At 55.0% G+C, this 19,378-nt stretch overlaps 1 protein-coding gene across 6 annotated transcripts in view; it reads right to left on the reverse strand.

The window, feature by feature from the left end:
• ARHGEF9 (Cdc42 guanine nucleotide exchange factor 9) overlaps window positions 1-17,604 on the reverse strand; it is a 204,612-nt gene extending 187,008 nt beyond the window's left edge. For 2 of the 6 annotated variants that reach the window (XM_066202559.1, XM_066202560.1), the window contains exon 1: window positions 17,418-17,599. The gene's annotated coding sequence lies outside the window, so the exon portion shown is untranslated. Of the gene's footprint in view, window positions 1-17,417 lie in introns of all 6 variants that reach the window. The other 4 variants (XM_066202556.1, XM_066202555.1, XM_066202557.1 and 1 more) reach the window with 3 other exon arrangements.
• Between the last annotated feature and the right edge of the window lie 1,774 nt (window positions 17,605-19,378).

The following is a 19,378-nucleotide window of genomic DNA, read 5'->3' on the forward strand; positions in this document are numbered from 1 at the left end:
AGAAAACACAATTACCTTCTGCCTCTTGCACTGCCCTCAGATTACCTGAGCCCAGGGAGGGTGGCTCAGCCAGGTTTGGAGACCAAAGGCTTGTGTGTTTGCTCTCCAAAACACACAGAATCTCAGCTGGAGGGGAAGGTGGTTTTATACAACCCCAGCTATCGACCAAACGCTGCCAACAGCTCCAGTGCTCAGCGGCTGTGTGGGTCCCTGCCTTGCCCTGCTCTTCTCGTCACAAAAGCAGCAGCCCTTCATTCTGAAAACTCACTTTCCTTTCCCAGGTCACTGAGGGGGCTGAATAAGCTGAGATTAATAAAATCCCCAGCCAAGGGCACCAGGTGTGTTACACAAACATCTGCATCTGCAGCCATGATTCCCCCTCCAAATTCTTTCCATATTTTTGGTGTTATCCCAATCTCTAAGAAAGAAATAGGTGCTCTGTATCTCACTCATGATTGCACAACATTCCCTTGGCAACAAGGCTCTTCCTGCACGATGCAGGTGGGAGTAAGAGCAATTTTGCTCCTTTTCAGTGTGATTTAGCAGACAGCCAGGAGAAATAACAGCACAGGTCCAGAGAACATCCACTGAAGTTGACAGTTCTCATAGACTTAAAGGACACTGAATCAAGCCCAAGCAATCAGGGCTGTCACAAGCCACCCCTCAAGGGGTGACGCTCTCCATGGGCAACCTCCTGCTGCCGAGCTGCCCTACACAAGTTATCCACAAGCAAAGCAAAACCAGGCTTTAACAACCAGGTTAAACCACGACACCAGGTCCAAAGGCAGCAGGGCAGCAAGACCCAATGATGGAAAGAAACTGCTCATTTAACAGCACACAGTTCAGGCTGTTTGCTAGGCAGGCACCACACAATCCCTCAAATCTTCTTCAGATCACTGCAGGTTTTGGGCAACAAGCAGAAGTAACTTTTAAAAAATATATTTAGTGCTCTGAAGCACTAGGAAGACACTGGCAGAGGCTGCCCAGAGCAGCTGTGGCTGCCCCTTGATCCCTAGAAATTTCCAATGCTGGGCTGGACTGGGCTTGGAGCAACCTGATGGAAGGTGTCCCTGCCCATGGCAGAAGGTGGAACAAGATGATTTCAAAGGTTCCTTGTAATCCAAACCATTCTGTGATTCCAGGATCCCTTGGTGCTGTGGGATCCTGGAGCATGCATATTCCAGGATCCAGGCAAATGGTAAATCCCTTCTATCAGGTGACCCGAAAGAGCTGTTTTGACTGGGGCCCTGAGAAACAATAAACCTTTGAAGGGAACAAAGAGGAAATTGGTGGTGGGGTTGCCTTTGGGGCAGCCTAGACAGGATCACGTGGCAGAAACATGCCCTCCACCAGAGATGCTGGCTCAACACACCTGGAGAGACCCAAGGTCATCCTGGAGGGTTTTGGAGCCAGAGGCGGAGAGGGTCTGAGGCTCACTGCACCCCACGTGCAAAGGAGAAGCTGAGGGGTTCAAACAGTGTCAGAACAGTCGGCTCCTCCTGGCACTGTGACAACCTGTGCTGTGCTGGACGTTCCAAGGATTTGCACTCGCTGTGGAACAGCAGCTCCAGACACCCGCCCAAGGCTCTCCATCCCCGTCCTCTCACCTCTCAGCAGAGCTACATTTGCTTCCAAGCCCAGTGTCCCCCCAGCACCACCCGGCTGGAGCGAAAGGCGCGGGGCCGGCACAGCCCAGGCGCCGACAGCCTCGCCGGGCGCTGCCGGAGCTGGAATGCACCGAGGGCCCCCGGGGACACGATCTTCCACTCGCCTCTTCCTCTGCAGGATCCAAAATAACAAACAAGAAGGAGCCTTTGGCCATTGTTTCTCGGGGGAGGGGGGTGATGGGGAGAGGGCACGCGGCGCAGCCTGCCAGAAGGCATGGCTGAGCTAAGGAAGTCCTGCCTGGGCTTCGCTGTATCCGCTCCTCTCCAGGAGGGGTGGGGGGAGGCAGGAAGGAGAGAAAATAAAGAACAAATGATCATATAACCCTTGAGAGAAACCTGTCTGCTCTCGGAGAGCGTATTTAGCCCAAGCATGCAGCGCCTCTTGCTATACAAAAGAAAAAGAGGAAAGAAAACCCCGCCAGTTCTTCCGTTGCCATGTTCTACCACTGAAAAAAAATGGGAGGAAACAGATGTTAAGCTCTCCAGCATCAGGAAATTATCTCTTTCATGGGGGTACAGTTACTTCAGTGTATTTAGGTCAAACAAATAGGGAGAGAATCGTGACTTCTCCCCCTTTCTGTTTGTGTCTCCGCAGACGTTTCAGACTTGCTGGGTGCCACATCCAAGGACCAAGGGCAGCGCTGTGTGTGCTCACGGAGCACACCCTGAGGATGCAGCCTGATGATCAGGCCCCTGGCCACCTGGCAGATCCCTGCCAGCAGATCCCCGCCCCACAAACCACTGCAGCCCCCAACAAAAACCCAGCATCCTGTTTCTGGGTCAAGGAGGACGGTTTGCTGCTGGGCCCCAGCCAGGCATGGCAGCACTGCAGCTTGATTGTTCATTTCAATAGAGGTGGAGGGAGAGACCTGGGTGAAACATCTGCAAAAGGGATCTCCAGGCCATCGGCGAGCGCAGTTACGACTTTCCGGCACCGGGCTCCCCAAGGAGCGCGGGGCCCGTGCCCATAGGAAGCGACCAGAGAATTGAACTAGCATTTCACATGCTCTGCAAATCCCTTCCCCAGGAAGCTAAACCCCTTCATTAGGAGCAGGAGGCAGACAGGGGAGCAGTCTGAATCCCTTCCCAGTCAGGATAGACATTATCAAAACACTGAGTTTTAGAATCACACAATCATTAAGGTTAGATAAAACCTCCAAGATCGATTCCAACCACCAACCCAGCACCACCACCACCACCACGCTGACAACTACACCATGTCCTCAGGTGTCACATCCACACATTCTTTTCGTTTTTCCAGGGACGGTGACTACACCACTTGCCAGTGGCAGAAGTCATCCTGCGGCAATGGTCTCCTCCATCACTGAGGGCAGACTACCAGACAAGATAACCCCAGGCAAACACAGCACGTTCCCTGTGGCAGCAGCATCTGCCCCACATGGTTTGCACTGGTTTAAGCCAAAGCTTTTACAGTCCTGGATCTGCATTTGTGCTCCTGCTAATTCAATCTTCACGGGGCAGACGGATGGATGCACAGACTGATAGCTCCAGCCCTGTATTTATAAGGACGGAACTCAAAACTTCAGGCTGAGTAAATCAGTTCACTCATGTATAATTTAAACATTACTTCCTTCCCATTTCAGGGAGCTTTAGAGTTTGTGCGGTGGCTAAACACAATGAAATTAGAGCGGGAGACTCATTTTGCCTGCGGCCGAGGGGGAGAAAGAGAGAGAGAGTTGCTCCAGTGCATCTGTCAGACAAAGTGGGCTGGAGCCGGCGCTGCCAGGCAGGGAGCAGCTCACTGCAAACACCACAGCTCCACGCTGGAGATGGGCTGGCACTGCAGGGAGGTGCCAGCCACCTGAACAAGGCGCCAGTCCTGGGCTCCGCAGCACATGGAGCACTAAAACCTTCCACCAAGGCAGGAACAGCTTTATATACACAGGGAAGGGAGGGAGCCGGCACCCAGCTGCCCGTGCAGAGCTGAGCAGGAGAAACTCGACTTATAAAATCCCTGGAATACAACAGGAACGAAACAATGAACACGTGACACATCAGCTCTTGCTGAAGGTGGATTTCACACCAAGCCTCTCACAAAGCCCACACACCTCTGGCACTGTGCCCGTGCTAAATGTTCCTCCAGACTCAGGCTGCTGACCCAGGAACTGCAGATGCAGATTCACCCTCTGCCCACTGAACCATGGCAGCATCACCCCTTGCACACTCCTCCACATTTTCCCCTTTTTTTGCAATTCTAAATTCCTCTGCTCTACAGAAAATAAACCCGAGGTGAGTCCTGAAGAGATCCAAAAAGATCCTTTTTGGTACTGGCACCCAGGATGGACAGGGACCCCCAGGAAAAGGAGGGAGCCTGAAGAAGGAGTCACCTGCCAGCACAAGGTTGTTTGGATGCACAACAGCTGTTTCCCCAACCTCTCCAGCTATTTGGCACCAACTGTCACCAACCTAATACCGAAATATCTGCCATTACATGTAGATTATTTAAGCAGTCAGTTGAAAGTAGTTAATTACAGGTAAGAACGTTTAATTACTATCCAGTAGCAGCTGTAGGTACTTTAATACCACAGTGATGAGCCAAAACACAATGGAACAGGCAGATTCAGGGGTCTACACCCATCCACACCCCATTGATGTCAGCTGAACAACACTGAACCACTGGCTGCCATACTTTGGGAAGCAACAACTTCGTGGTGCTTGTGACATTACTCTGCATTCCCAATTAGTCAGTTTGGTAGAGATGCCTCAGGAACTTTACACCTGTGACATTTTCTTAAAAATCCTTGCCTTCTCCACAAATCCCCAAGCAAGAAAGCACGGCCTGAACATCAGAGCAGAAATCAGTGGCCAGCGTCTAATTGTTTATATCTTGAGACAAAGATAGTGTCTAAATAATTGTCTATTGTATCGCAGAGACAGCACAGGAAAGCTCTTCCCCTCGCCGGGAGCCCGCAGGTCACACATGCTTCTGCCATAACATTTGCTATAAATAATCCTCGCTGAGCCGAGCTCTGGGTTAGGTACAGACCAGGGCAGCGCTGTGCTCCTATCGGTTTCAGCCATTAGCCCTCCCCAGAGAGTGCATATCCTACCCTATTGTTCCTGCTCAAATGTTTGAAAGAATTATTTTTTCCTTGCTTCTTTTGTTTGGGGAGTTTATTTATATTTCCTCTTTGACATGGACTTACTACTAGAAAAAAGGAGTGCCACCTTGCACGGCAGCTCGCCGACGGCAGCGCTGAGATGAGGAGCAGAGGGTCACGTTTGGAGGATACTGCCACGCTTACAGACCTCCCAATCTGGGATTCTGTGCTAATGTAGGTTCAGCACATTCAGATCAGGATTAGAAACAAAGCTGGGTGTCAACGCCAGCCCCAAATTCACATGCAGAGACTCAGAGCACAGGCAGCAACCCGTTCTGCTCAAACATTTCCAAGGATTAGTTCAGCAAGTTACTCAGCAACTCCCTGATGTGGCCCTGGTGATGTCAAAGAACACCTTACCTCTACTTCACTGTCTCCCTTCCAGCCCTCTCTCTGCCTCCAAACACACCCCAAGTGACCTGTTCCCCTCAGGCAGCTGCATGGGGGGAATTTACCCTGCTCTCCTTTTGCTCAGAGCAGCTGGCCACAACCACACGGGCACAGGGCTGGGCAGGGGCTGCTTGACTCTCATCCCTCCAAGCACCTCACTGTGGAAAACCCAACTCCTCAAGCACAGCTCTTTGAGTACAAGGTGAGGTGTCTCCCTACCTTGCTTTGAAATTGGTGACAAGTCTCACTTTAGAGCCTCAGGTGTCAAGTGTACAAATGTCTTTGCCCTCACCAGCAAACAATTCCTTGAGGAATCTTCCGCACTGTTTTTCCATAAAATCAATCCAGTTTCTGGCTGCTGGAAGGTCTGATGTCCCAAACAGGCCAATGACATCTGCTATGCCTCTGTCCATAGCAGAATCCTGGGATATCCAGCACAGGAAGGCCAGTGGCCTTGCATTAAATTTAGAAAATCACAGTGACTGTCACATGCCTGGCCTGCTCTCAAGGCTGGGGCTTTTCGCCCCAGAAAGGCACTTCTGGGAGTCACACAGAGAACTTTTAGTGGTTTGACACCTGCCTGCACCTTACTTTTCCCTCATAAGGCTGGTGCAGAACACTCCAAAGGTGCCTCCTAGACAGGCTGACACCTTTCTGCTGCTTTCCCCCTTAACAGCAACAACCCCAAACCGCCCTGATCTCCATCCAGAGCCACTGCACACCAACCAGCAGCACAGGCTGAGCCCAGGCTGGCACACAGCGATGCTCTGCAGGAACCACAGTGGGTGGGTGATGTCTGCAGCCCAAACTTGGTGGGAATGCTGCTGTTGCTGAGTTATCCTCCATTTGTGCAGCCCAGCCCGGCCCAGCCGTTCCCCATCTCCTAACCCAAGGCCTCAAATCCCCAGTTTATCCACGCCAGCCCACGGGGACAATCCCACGGGGACACTAAACCAACCAAGCCGAGGCGAGGGGCCGGGGGCACAGCCCTGTCTGGCCCCTGCAGGGTGTCCCCAGCGTGGCTTTGCCCTGCCAAAGGGGCTGTCAGCTCCCATTGCTCACGCTCCAGGGCCTGCTCGAGCCGGCCACGCTCCGCTGGGGCCACGCAGGGAGCCAACATTGCACCCAATTAGCATCACTGCTGATGAGCTTTTCATCTCCTGGCCCCGCCGCAGGGACGGGGCTGTGCAGGCACAGGTGGCCACAGCCCCGTCTGCTCTGCCTGCCCCCCCTGCTCTCCCCAGGGCTGCTCACCCCTTTTTTTTAGGGATCAAAACTCAGCAGCTAAAGGTTTCTTTTGTCCCTGTTTATGGAACAAACCCTGAATCTTTTTACAGGGAGCTGGGGATTGTGTTCTGAATATTAGGCACCTTTCTATTTCACCCTTGTCTCTATTCTGTATATTCTGTAGTCTCTCCAGTGAGTCCTTTTCAATGGCAAACAAATTTGTTGCCATGTGTGGCAAAACCCTGTACAAAAGCCACAAGCAGGGGAGGACAGGACCAGTCACCCTGAAAGTGCCCGTCCCCTCTGAGGTGCGGATCCAAGGATGAGCCCAGCACACCTGCAACTTCACCCAGGCTTTAGAACACAAATAGTTTGGGAACATGTGCAGGCAATATCTGGTTTCTGCAGGAAATTGCACAGCGTGGATATCCAAACATTGCCATCAGGCAAAAAACAACGTCTCCATTTGCCAGCTCATGTCACACAAACCTAAATTCTTTGCAGGTGACAGTGCTCAGCCAGTGCTGAGCAGCAGTGATACCCTTCCACAGCTCTGGAAAGCCCTGCAGCTCCGCAGCAGCCAGGTGAGAGGCTGCAAATCCTTGGAAAAGACAAGGATGCAAGTTCTGCCAGGATGTGCACCCCGTGGAGGGTGCAGTGAGCCAGGGCACCCCGGCTCGTGTTTCCTCAGCGCTGGGTTTCAAACCCTGCTGAGCTGCTGCAGGAGCTGCAGGAACTCCCACGCAGGTTCCACGTGCCTGCACAGGCAGGGCAGGACCAGCCCCAGCTCCCAGCAGCTCCCCAGCACTGCCAGCATCCACAAAACCTGCTCAGCACTCTGCATCGCCCTCCAGAGCTGTGCCTTTCTTGCGGCTGGAGCGCCAATGCCAAACCCCCTTGGCTCCCAGGCCACGTGCTGGATCTTTGCTACCACGCTGACACATTTCCACCCCGTAACAAAACCACCTCCCACCCACAGGCTACGGCACTGCCTGGAAATCCAAACCTTAAGGAGTCAATCCTTCCTGCCCACCCTGCTCAAGGAGCAGCAAGAGAACGTTCTGAGCTGGGCTCATACCCAACCGTTTGGCACACGGACTGCAAAATGCCTCAGGACACAGGGTGAGGGCAGCAAATATTCTGACAGGTGACTGGTCCCAGGGACAGCACCTTCCCAAAACCACTGTGATTCACAGCTCACGTCAGCAGTGTGGAAAAAGTGACCTCTTCTTCCTTCAGAGGAAACAACAGACATGTTTTTAAAAAAAATAATTAAAGAACATGGGTTTGTCCAGCAGAAAACCTGAGCAAAACTCAATTCTCACAGAACCAGAGGGACCCTCCATTGATTTTAATCCCTCTTTTTTCTTGTCTGTCCTTAATTCGCTCTCCCTCTTCCCCACAGGAGCAGGCAAACGAGTGCCAGCCCAGCAGTGGCACTTGCAGAACAGCTGCTGTTTCACAACTACCTGCAGCAAGAAAATCAAGAAACCTGACAGAGCGTGCCAGAAATAATCTCCCTGAATGACAGAGCAGTTGGGAAGGGCTGCAAGGAGCCATCCCTGGCACAGGGCAGGTGGGTGAACACACAAACACAGGTCAGGCAGGGACCCTCTGGCCCACAGCCCCCAGGGGTGACAGGACAGGTCCAGGAGGGCAGGAATGAGGCAGGGATGAAGTACCCAACGAAAATCAATGAAACCCGCCGAAATCTCTGTGACCCTCACACCCAAGGCATCACCCTTGTTTCATCTGTTCCAACCCTGGCAGCAGCCTGTGCTGAACTCCCCTGCCAAGCTGCCCCTCCCCTGGGTGTAGGAGCACAGAAGGGCCAAAGGAAGAGAGAAATTAATTAAGCCTCTGCTCTGGGAGCTGGGTTATAAGCTGATTTCAGGGGTTGTCCTGTGCAGGGCCAGGAGATGGACTTCAGTGATCCTTGTGGGTCCCTTCCAACTGAGGAACACAAAGTTCTGGCCCATCTCTACAACAATGAAGCTCCACAGCCGCCAGAACAAACCCAGCTGTCATTTATCCAGCTTAAAATGTGGTGTCCCCACACCTCCACAGCCAGGAATCACAATTTAAGGCATGTGAGGCTGAACCCCAACTCTCTACCACCAGCAGATTAACAAGATTAATTGAGAGCAGATTAACAGCAGGCTCTGCAGGCTACTTGGCTGGACTCTGCAGAAGATGCTGTGCCAGATTGTTGCTTCTCTAGAAACCCTCCTGCACACTCAGGAAATGCTCCCAGACACCCCTAACCCAGCTCCCTCCCCGGGGCAAAGCTGTGCCTGTAACACCAACATCAGATTTCCCACCAACATGTATTTCGGTGCCTAAACTAAACTCAAATTAGGGATGTCAGTATTCATTCTTGCCATGTGTTACCCTCATGCAGCAGAGGGGATAGAAGGAACCAGGGAAAGTCCTCCAACCCCACCCAAACCCACGGCCCCTTCCTGCTTCCAGCCAAAGTTACACCTCCTCTGTGTTTGAGGGAATGCTTTGGATCTTCTGAGCAGTGCCTCAAGGAGCATCTAGCAATCAATCCACATTCCGTGGAGTCGTCCTGCAGCATCCTGCAGTAAAGCTTTTCCCAAAAAAAAAAAAATTCGTATTTTTCAACTGTCTTAATTAACACTCACAGCTTACACTGTTGCTGTAAATAAAGGTGAGACTTTCCAGGATTCAAAGCAAGGTGCCTGGAAAGATTACAGAGTAATTATCAGGCACAACGTTCCAGCTTGAAATCACAGGGACAGACCCCCTGTATTTCCTGCAGGCCTTTTCCGTGGCATTGCCCTCATCCTTTCTGGGTGCAAAACCCACTGATCACAGAGGAGCTTTAAGGAGTACAAAAACACCAGCCTGGATCGTGTCACTTCCATATAGATAAATAAATAAATAAAACCTGCTGCTTCCTCCTGTGCTCTGGACAAGGGCAAACCCTTCAGAGGAAAGAGGCAAGAACTCCACAAAGGAGCAATTACAGAAAAATCTGTGTCTTGGAGAAAACTGCCTCTCCCTGTGTCAAACATGGGCTGGGTTATGTCATTTATTTACTTCCATTTTCATACAAATATTTCTACCTAATGCAACTCATTATCTTTACAAAAGTTTATTTAAATGCTTGGCTTTAATTATTACGGCAAGAAGTCACAGGGACCAATTATAGCCTGGAGAGAGGCCACAGAGGAGTTTCTGCCCTTGGAGAATTACAGGCACTGCTGCTGCTGCATCCCAGAGTGAGAAAACATCAAGCCCTGACGGGTCAGAAGTGAAGATCTGGCTCTTGCTGCAGCAGATCCCTTCTGCAGAATCCCTCTTTGCAAGCACCAGCTCATGTACACAGTTCCCAGCCTCAGACCTGGCCAGAGGTCCCTGTGGACAGCCCAGGTGAGGATTCAGCTCCCTCCCTGCTGCAGAATCCTCACGGCTCAAACGTCTGCATTTACGAGGGGCTTTGTGCCCCCATTCCTCTCGCCCTCCAGCCCCGCTCTGCATACCTGAGGTGCTGGGACAGCCCTGGGACCCTGTGCAGAGGGGCAGCCCCAGTGACTAACTGCCTTTTTTCCTGCTTTTCCTTCCTCCCTGCAGCCTCTCTTAGGAACAGGAGAGCAGCCTGTTCAGTGCCGATTGTTCGGCAGCGACCGGAGCCCTCCCGGGAAACCCGGAATTATTCCTTTATCTTAAGTCACCACAGCTGACCCTGCACCGCCTGGCACAGGCCCACGCTGGAGCCCTACAAACCTTCCAGAGGAAGGTGTTCCTGCCCACCCAGGGCTTGGAACAACATGTTCTTTAAGGTCCCTTCCAACCCAAAGCATTCTAGGATTCTGTATTTCTGGTGGCTCCACTTTATACTCAGTTTGTTCATTCAAAACAAATTAAAAGCCAAGCAGAAGGGGTGTTTTAAGATCCACCCTCATTCCCTTTGGAATATTTAAGGTCTGGCCTTAAAAATCAGCCTTCACAGGAATGGAAACAAAATGGTGTGACAAGAGGAACCAGCAGCTGAAGGCGCCAGGGCTGAGACCTGGGATGGTCACACAACTCCAGTTGTGATCCAAACAAAGCCTCACATTGTCTCAGCTTTCATTTTAACACAAGACTTGTCTTCAAGGTCTTTGCCCTTCATTAGTCACCTCCATGAGCAACTGAAGGGATAATTCATAGGAATTATCACCCAAAATGAACCTGATCCATCTGGCTGTGGAGAGACCCTACACAGACTACACTCAGGCATTCCCTAAATCATTTCACTAAATCAAACTCTGCATTTACCTGAAGGACTGAGGGAAAGTCACCCGGGGAACTGCTGCTTAAAACTCCCATCTCAGAGCAGCAGAGCCCCTGGGAGAAACCAGGTCCCTGCGAAAGGTTCTTATCACTTCTCTAAAACTGGAGCAGCAATAACAGGAAGAAATTGTTTTGGCAGGACTTGCACCACACAAAGCCAACTCATCAGCCAGTGGTGCGTGAAATCTCCCTGGAAAACACAGTGCAGGGTGCAGAGAGCATCCCCCAGGCTCAGGCGGGCTCCCAGGCACCCACCCCGGCCATGCCCAGGATCCCCACACCACGGGGCCACGCTCAGCATCCCCACACACCACGGGGCCACACTCAGCATCCCCACACACCACGGGGCCACGCTCAGCATCCCCACACACCACGGGGCCACGCTCAGCATCCCCACACACCACGGGGCCACGCTCAGCATCCCCACACACCACGGGGCCACGCTCAGCATCCCCACACACCACGGGGCCACACTCAGCATCCCCACACACCACGGGGCCACGCTCAGCATCCCCACACACCACGGGGCCACGCTCAGCATCCCCACACACCACGGGGCCACACTCAGCATCCCCTCAGCCTGCCGGGATCACCCACACCACGCAGCACAGAGCATTCCGTGGAAACGCCAGGACTCCAGCTCGAGCCCTGCTGCTTCTCCCAGCGTTCCCCGTTCCCCGTTCGCGGATGCTCCCGGTGTGACTGCAGAAGGACACGGGCTGTGCTGCTCTCACAGCTGTCAGAGCCTTTTCCCAGTACACAGCGTGCAAAGCCAGTTGAGGACGTGCCCTGCACCCAGGATCCTTGTCCAGCTCCCTGCAGTGCAAGGGAGGGATGGAGGATGGCAACAGCCTCTGGGGGTGCCTGGTGGGAAGCGCCCCTCCCGTGCAAACCCAACACCTGTCACAGCTCAAACACCGGCTGAACGCTCTCCTCCTCCTCCTCCTCCTCCTCTCACTCTGGGCTGCGCTGCCGGGCTCAGGCAGGGCCCTGGTGCCAGCCCTGCCCCAGCCTGAGGTTCCGCGGCCACCGCAGGCCAGCAGGACGTGTCACCTCCCCCTGCAGCGACACAGCTCCCGTGCCGGGGCAGCCGCTGACATCGCTGCTGTTGTTCCCTCACACAATGGGCACTCCTCACAGCCACGGGTGACACGGGGCAGCTTTAAACTGATTAATGGTTCTCTCAGACGAGCCCTGAGTGTGCGGGAGGCCCCTGGCGGACAATGCCAGCCCAGTGGCAGCAGGACGGCATCAGCTGGTGCCCTGTGCCAGCGTGAGGGCAGCAGCAGATGAGCTGCAGGCACTGCCGTGCCCAGCTGAGGGATGCAGGACGGCGGCTGCCAGGCTCCCCGTCCCCCTGCCAGGCACGTGGCAGCACGGGCACAGCACACAAGCGCCCGGGTTCCTTTCCACGCCAGCCCACAGCTGCTCAGCCAGCCCGAGAGCCAGCACAGCCTCACCCTGCCCGGCCTGCCCAGGGCTCTGCTGGGGCACTGCGAGCTCAGGCAGCAGCCCCGGGAACTGCCACGCTGAATTCTGCCCTGGCGTGTGGCACCGCAGGAATGTCACACGTGCAGCTTCGCCCTTTACACCTGCCCTGCTTTGGTGCTCTCCCTCTTGGGGGACGGCGGCCAGAAGGGAATGAGAAACCCGAGGAGGGTGAGCTGCCCATCCCCGCAGTCTGGACGGCAAAGCTTTGGGATGCTCCTGCTCCTGCCGGCAGCCAGAACAGCCCAGGCAGCCCGAAAGGAGCTCGCTCAGGTGAGCGAGGAGCAGCTTCTGCAGTGTGCGGAGCCCAGCCTGGGAAGGGCAGCTATCGCTGCCAACCATCTCAGCCACAGAGATTAGCGAAGGGAAGAGGCAAAGCGAAAGCAAACACAGGCAGAGCAGCTCCCTCCAACGCTCCGATAAGAAACCGAGGCACGGCCAGGTGAACAGGCAGCCTCGGTCATGCCATGAGGCTGCGGCAGGTGAAAACAGAGCTGCCACGTGCTCTGCCTGCCTACACACACCCCGAGATCCAGGCCACGTGTGCTGGCATCTCAAAGGCAGCACTTGGTGGGTTCTGCATGCCCCCAAACCCTGATTTTACATCCCTCAGGGCGTGCCCGCTCCACCCCACTTGGCTGCACAAGGTGTCCACCACACAACATCCACAGACAGGAGCGGGCTGAGCACCGAAACCCTGCACACTCCAACAAAGCACTGCGCCCTGCTTCATCCTCACTCCGAGTTTTCCCCAACCCCGAGGTTTCCCATGAAAAACCAGAGGGGCGGGTTTGGGCAGAAACGCAGGGATCTGGGCTAAGCATGAGCTCCGCACAAAGCCAGCTCGGAGCTTTGTGCTCCTCCTGCAGCCCTGGCCACCCCACCACATCCTTCCAGCACAGCGAGACACTGGAGGATGTGAGCAAGCCCGAATCCTGCCCTTGCCCCAAACAATAGGCTCCGCAATAATGGTGCAACCAGAATTTCCTGTGCGGCGGTGCGCGCCAGCTCCCGGGAGAAAACACCCTGGGAAAGCTCTGCCACAGGAACACGGCGTCAGGGCAGCTCCTCCAGCCTCCTGACCGTGCTGGGGTGCTCCTCTGGCAACAGGGAAAGCACCACAACCCGACCCAGGCTGAGAAGCGGGGAAAAACCACCCCGGCGGCTTGGAACGGAAGGCATCCAGCCCGGGAATGGCTGTGGGTAATCCGTCCTCACAGCAGCCTTTGGCAACATCTGGACCTGGCTTTTCTCTCACGGACGTTTCATATCCTGCAGTGCTTGGGAAAGCAGCACGGAGCAGCCTGGGGTTTGGGAGGCTCGTGGAAATCTCTCCTGGGAAGATGGCACAGGTGCAGCAAGGACAGAGCCGCTGATGGCATCAGGCACCAGAGGCAGCAACTGCAGCCAAAATGTTCCAGTGTTGGAGCTTCTACCTGGAATGAGGGGTCAGCACAGCCCCAAACACCGAGAAAATCCCAACCACTGAGAAAAGCCGAGGACAAGCTCTTACAGCAAAGCAGGAATGGTGGATGATCCCAGGCTGGAGCAGGGGAAGAGCACAAAGAGTGGCCTGAGAAGGAAGGAGGGGCAGAGCCAAAATATGACGAGCCGGCCACAGCCACCACTCTCCATCTCCCTGCACTGAGGGGGAGAAAGGGAAGAAGCTGGGAGAGAAGTCAAGCCTGGGAAGAAGGGAGGAGTAGCAGGACAGTGGTTTTAAGATTTGGGTTTATTTCTGCATGCCTTCCCCACCACCCCAGGAAGTCCAGCACTCTGGATGTGCAGAGTGATCAGCATTTACTGCAGAAGGAAAAAGCTCGGGAAGCGGGTGATGGCACCTGAGCCAAGCTTAGCAGCGATCCTGAACAACTGGGGATTCTCCATCACCTCCATGACACCTCCTGGAACAAACACAACCGGCCAAACTCAGTCCCTTCCTGCTGGACTTAGCACACAAACTGTAACCCAGCAGCTGGGTCATCAAAGAGGGAACCAGGGAAACACAAACAAGGTTTTCACCCCATTTCTTCCATCAGCTCCCCTAATTTGTCTCTGCCTTGTTCTCCCCAGGGCTGAAGAGGGGCTGAGGCTCCCACCCACGCAGCAGCTCCCACCAGCCAAGGCTGTGGGCACCAGGGCAGGGCTGACCCCAAGCAGCCCCTCAAAATCCCCCCTGCACCTGCAGCAGGTAAATGCTGAAGGGCAGAGAAAGCCAAGCCTCGATGGCAGGATTAAGGAGGGCTCTGGGTTTTGGATGGGGACAGAGGAGGTGAGGACGGAGATGGTGAGGCTGGAAAGCACACACCACACAAAACACCAACCCCAGAGCTCCAGCACAGCTCCTGGTGTGCCACAGGGAAGGACTGGCTTTCCTGGGCAGGACTGGGTCAGGATGAGCAACACCTTCCAACAGAGGGGACACACAGATGTGGACTCCACACCCTCTTTTCAGAGAGGAAAAGCGAGAGAAACCTCATGCAAGAACCCCAGAGCCCTCAGAGCTCAACCTACAGCAGAAACAATTACTGGGAGATAACTGGAAAAGGCATTTTTTTAAAGAGTTTCCTCAGGAAAAAAAAAAAATCCAAGGTGACTCCAGAGTTTCTTATTTTAACAACTACTTGGAGCCAGCAGGCTGCAGTGGCACTGCGAACTAGTCTGCAGTGGGAGTGGAAACTCGTCTCCTTGCACTCAGCCCTCAGCACTAAATGACCCAAAATTCATTTGTTAGTGTTTATTTGCACAAGAATTTTCCCCCAAACTCCACAGTTCCCAGACACGCATCGCTGCCTAATTCTCCAGCCGAGTTCGCCCTGCCCATCTCCCCGCCACCAAAACCCTCTGTGATGTTTGCGAAATGCCCCCTTCTGGCAAATCCCAACTCAGGTTTTCAGGTCAGACCGTGCAGGCGAAGAAAACTCCAATAAATCTGTCACTCAACGGAAAATTAATACCGTGTCCTAATGTCAGCACCAGCCCAGAAATAACCTCCTTCCCACGGCTATTGCGTGCTGGATGCGAGAAAGCCAAACACAACAGACTTTCCATAAAGAACACCCCACAAAAATCAAAGTTGGTGATTGCTTCTGCCCTGAAACAAGGCTGGCAGGGGGCCACGGGGCAGCACACGTGGTGACGGCTCCGGCTGGTGGTGCCAGCAGGAGCCTGGCCCATGGAGGGGCCCATGGAGCTGCTCCCACCCATCCTGAGGCAGGGGAATTTTATTGAATCAGCTGCTACCAGTGCAAAAACTGGAGAAGTCTTTGGGATCACAGGACACGAGTACAGGGGCAGGCGCACAGGCAGAAATAACTGCTCCGAGTGTCACTGGGTTGCAGTAATTAACTGTGGGGTTTTCAGCTCCTGGACTCACGTCCTTGGGATCCCCCAGACTATTTCTGAGGCTCAGTGAGGTAAATTGAAAAGCAAACGCATTCTCGAACTTCACCTGGAAGTTTCACAGCATCCTGCAAGCTGGAGAGAACAAAAACTCACTGAACAGGATGGCTGAGAGCAATTAGCACTCAGGAAAACGAGCGGTAACAGTGGGCAGGAACCTCCAGTGCTGGGGAACCAGGATGGGAAGAAATAACGTTTAAAACAGGTGAGGGATGAACCAAGAATGGAGTAAAGCATCAGAAATCAACTTGTTGCACCTGTGGCTTCCAGTTCAGCCGTTCCAGACTCATCTTTGCACAGCAGACCTTTCTGCAGCACTTCCAGCTGAACTCATCAGGAGGCTCCTCCAAGGAGGGGATGCATTTTCCCTCCCCTTGTGATGATGCACCTGCCTCTTCCTCCTCCCCACCAGCGGCTTCTTCCCTTGGACCGTCCCTTTCCACCTGTGCCAGCGATGGCACCACCCAGAGCCCTGGGGGTCCCACCTGGCCAAGCTCCTGAGCTCGGGGACAGCTCCTTGTGCAGGGGCAGAGCAAGGCAGTGAGGTCACTGTCACCTCTCCGAAGGACAGAGCCCTCCCTGAGGCCACGGGGGACCTCAGTGTCACACAGGGGGACTCGGAGTGGCTCTGAGCCCATAACTTCCTGGACACCAGGGATGCTGGGCAGCACAGTGTCCCCTCTCCACCCCAACACAAACACCCGGCCAGCTCTTCTCGCAATGCACAGAAATCAAATTAATTCCAGGAGAAGGAGGTGGCACAGCAGAAACTCGGCACTCCCAGTCCCTGTCTGGTCAGTGAGGCACGAAATGCCACTGGAGTGAGGTTCCCCAACTCTCTGTGCAGGAGCTCCAGCAAAGCATCCACCTGCTCCAGCACTTACTGTAACGAGCCTAAATTTGGCAATCTGACTGTCCCCAAAGCCAATCCGAGACGATACCGGGGAGGGAGCGAGCAGCATTCCATAAATACTTGATTTAAACAGTTTCAGCAGGTTTGGATGCAGCAGAGCGAGGGTTCAATAGCCTGTGAGCGGGCACCGCAGCCCGGTCCCGCAGGAACACGGGGCTCCTGCCGGGATCTGGCGTCACTCGGGGGAAGGAGTCGTGCCTTGTTTTAGAGCAAAACCCGAGGGAGGAGCAGGGAGGTGATTAATTAATCCCCGCGTTTTGAAACTTCTGATCTCATAAATGTTCAGGTGCAAAAACAAACTCACCGAGGTGGAGGTGGGAACAGGAACCCTCCAGCCAGGCTCTGTGAACACCTGAGTGAGACTTTCTCTCCATCAGCTTCCCCAAGACCACTAAAACCAGTAAGAGGTGAACGCTCCCAACCACGGAGCTCCCACCAGAGCCCACAGAAATGTTCCCCCGGACTCCAAGGCGCCTTGACTCAACCCGGGCAGCAGTGACCCGCTTCTTGGGGAGCTCACACGGGTGTAAACCGAGCTCAAACCCGCTCGATTCTGAACCACACGGCGGAAAACCAACCCGGACCCGGGCCCGCGGCAGGAACTGCCCCGCTCAGCTTCGAGCCGGTGCTTCCTCAGCAGCTCCAGCACGGCCAAAAACCCCAACAAAGAAAAGATTCCCACGTGATGTTACATAAAAAAAGGGAGGTTTTGCGAAACTAATCCGAACTTCGCCGCTCGGTGACCGCTCTGGGGGACGGCGGGGTTTGTCCTGCAGGTACCAGCGCGGGGGCGACGCGGATTTACGGGGTCGGAACACGAAGAGAAGTGATGCGACACTTGGCTCCCGTTGAAGCCGCGGCTCCGGGGGGTGCCGCTGCCAGCCCCGCTGCCAGCCCCGCTCTTACCTCGCTCACCGCATGGCCTCTACGCCGCACGCTCCCGCCGTCCCGGCGACCAGGGCAAAAACTCTGCGCTGCCGTCGGAAAGTTGAAATGTTTTTTTTAAAAAAAAAAAAAAATCTTACAAATTAAAAAAAAAAAAAAGTTTAAAAACACCCAAAAGAATACTAAAACAAAAATTTAAAAAGCGCCCGAAGGTGCGAGCTGCCGCGAGGGACTCAAGTTGAAGAGCAAAAGCAGGCGGCGGAGGGGCCGCCCCGCTCCGGGAGCCGCTCCCGCCGCCCTCCCGGCTGCGCCCGGGCGCTCCCCGCCGGCCCCGGCCCGGGAGCCCCGGCAGGGCCGGCGGAGCGCTCAGGGGGCGGCGGCGCGGCCCCCCCCGAGCCGGGCTCGGGCCGTCCCCGGCGCCCGCCCGCGGGCAGCGGGCTTCGGGGGGCGGCCGCCGGGGCCCGGCGCGGGCCGCGCTGCTCCGCGCATCCCCCGCGCCCCGTCCCGTCGGGGCCCGCCCGGCGCCGCCGCTGAGGGCACACGGCACCGACGGCGGGCGAGGCGACGGAAAGCGGCCGCTCCGTGCGGGGCCGGCTGCGCCGCGGAATTGCTGCGGGACGGCCGCGGGATCGCCGAGGATCGCCGAGGATCGCCGTGCGCCCGCCCGCCGGGCCCGGCCCCCGCCCGCCCGGCACCGCCCCGGCCCGCGCCGCGCTGTCCCGCCGGAGCCGCTCGGGGCTGCTCGGGGCTGGGGGCGATGGCCGCAAGCGGCACTCGGGGGTCGCCGTCCCCGCCGGGTCCCCGCCGGGTCCCCGCCCCGCTCCGGAGAGAAGAACAATCGGAGGAAGCGCGGCCCCGGCCCGTCCCACGCAGCCCCGGCACCGGGAGGGGCACGGAGAGCCCCGGGCTCTGTCCCCCAAAGGTGCCCGGCCCCTCCAGCCCTGCCGGGGGCTGGAACCAAATCATGCCTTCCATGAGGTCCCTGCCATAGTGACAAGAAGACGCCTTGCCTCGGGCACACCCAGAACACCCAACACCGGCTCTTCATCCCTCCTGAGCAGCCCACATGGCGGGAATTAAATCTGCCTCGATTTTATCCAGGTTTCTGATTCCCGAATGGAGTTGCTATCACAGGCTGGTTTCTTCTTTCCAGCTTCTCTTGCTCCCTGTCTCTGGGAGGAAAATCCCTTCTTTCCCCTGCTGGGAGAGGAGGCGGACACAGCCCCAAACCCAGCTGGTTTGGGTCTGACCAGGTGCTTCAAATCACTCCTGGAAACCCAAAACACTTGGAGAAGCGGCACTGAGCGTTACCGGCTTTTTCCTCACAGAACCATGGAATGGTGAAGGCTGGAAAAGCCCTCTCAGGCCATGGAGTGCAACCATTCCCCCACACTGCCGAGGCCACCACTGCCCCGTGTCCCCAAGTGCCACAGCCACACATTTTTTGAACACTGAAAAAATGACAAGGCAGATTTTCCCACTCTGACCATGCACCCCCCTCTCCATAAACCCCAGCAAATCCAGGCAGCTCCTGCTCTCCATCCATGTTCCCACACGGACAAATAGGAGATCACACAAATAAAGAATTGCTTGGAAAAAACGGCCTTTATAACATTAAAAATATTACAGGGAAATTAATTATTTGGACAAGGCTTAGTGGATTTAATTGCTGCTTTTCCTTCGTGTGTAATTGGTGTTTTAAGTTATGTTAACAGTGTTTCCCATGGAGAGGCAGGTGTGTGCCACAGAACGAGGCTGTTATTAATAAGATAACCACAATTAAATGTAATTGGGAGCATCATATCAATCACTCCTTTGGAGCAGCACAAGCACACGGTCTTCCAGCTGCTTTTCCCGTGGTTTCAATGATGCAGCAAGGCCAAAGAAAAGACTTGGAATTCACCGGGGGCAGCAAGGAGGTCCTGAACTTTCTGCGCCAATGGCCCATTGATAGGGGCTTAATCTGAGGGGCAAAATTCCAT

The sequence above is a fragment of the Chamaea fasciata genome, unplaced genomic scaffold (genome assembly GCF_029207755.1).
Source record: "Chamaea fasciata isolate MVZ Bird 193981 ecotype frontalis unplaced genomic scaffold, bChaFas1.0.hap1 SCAF_22, whole genome shotgun sequence".
Classification (NCBI taxonomy): Eukaryota; Metazoa; Chordata; class Aves; order Passeriformes; family Sylviidae; genus Chamaea; species Chamaea fasciata.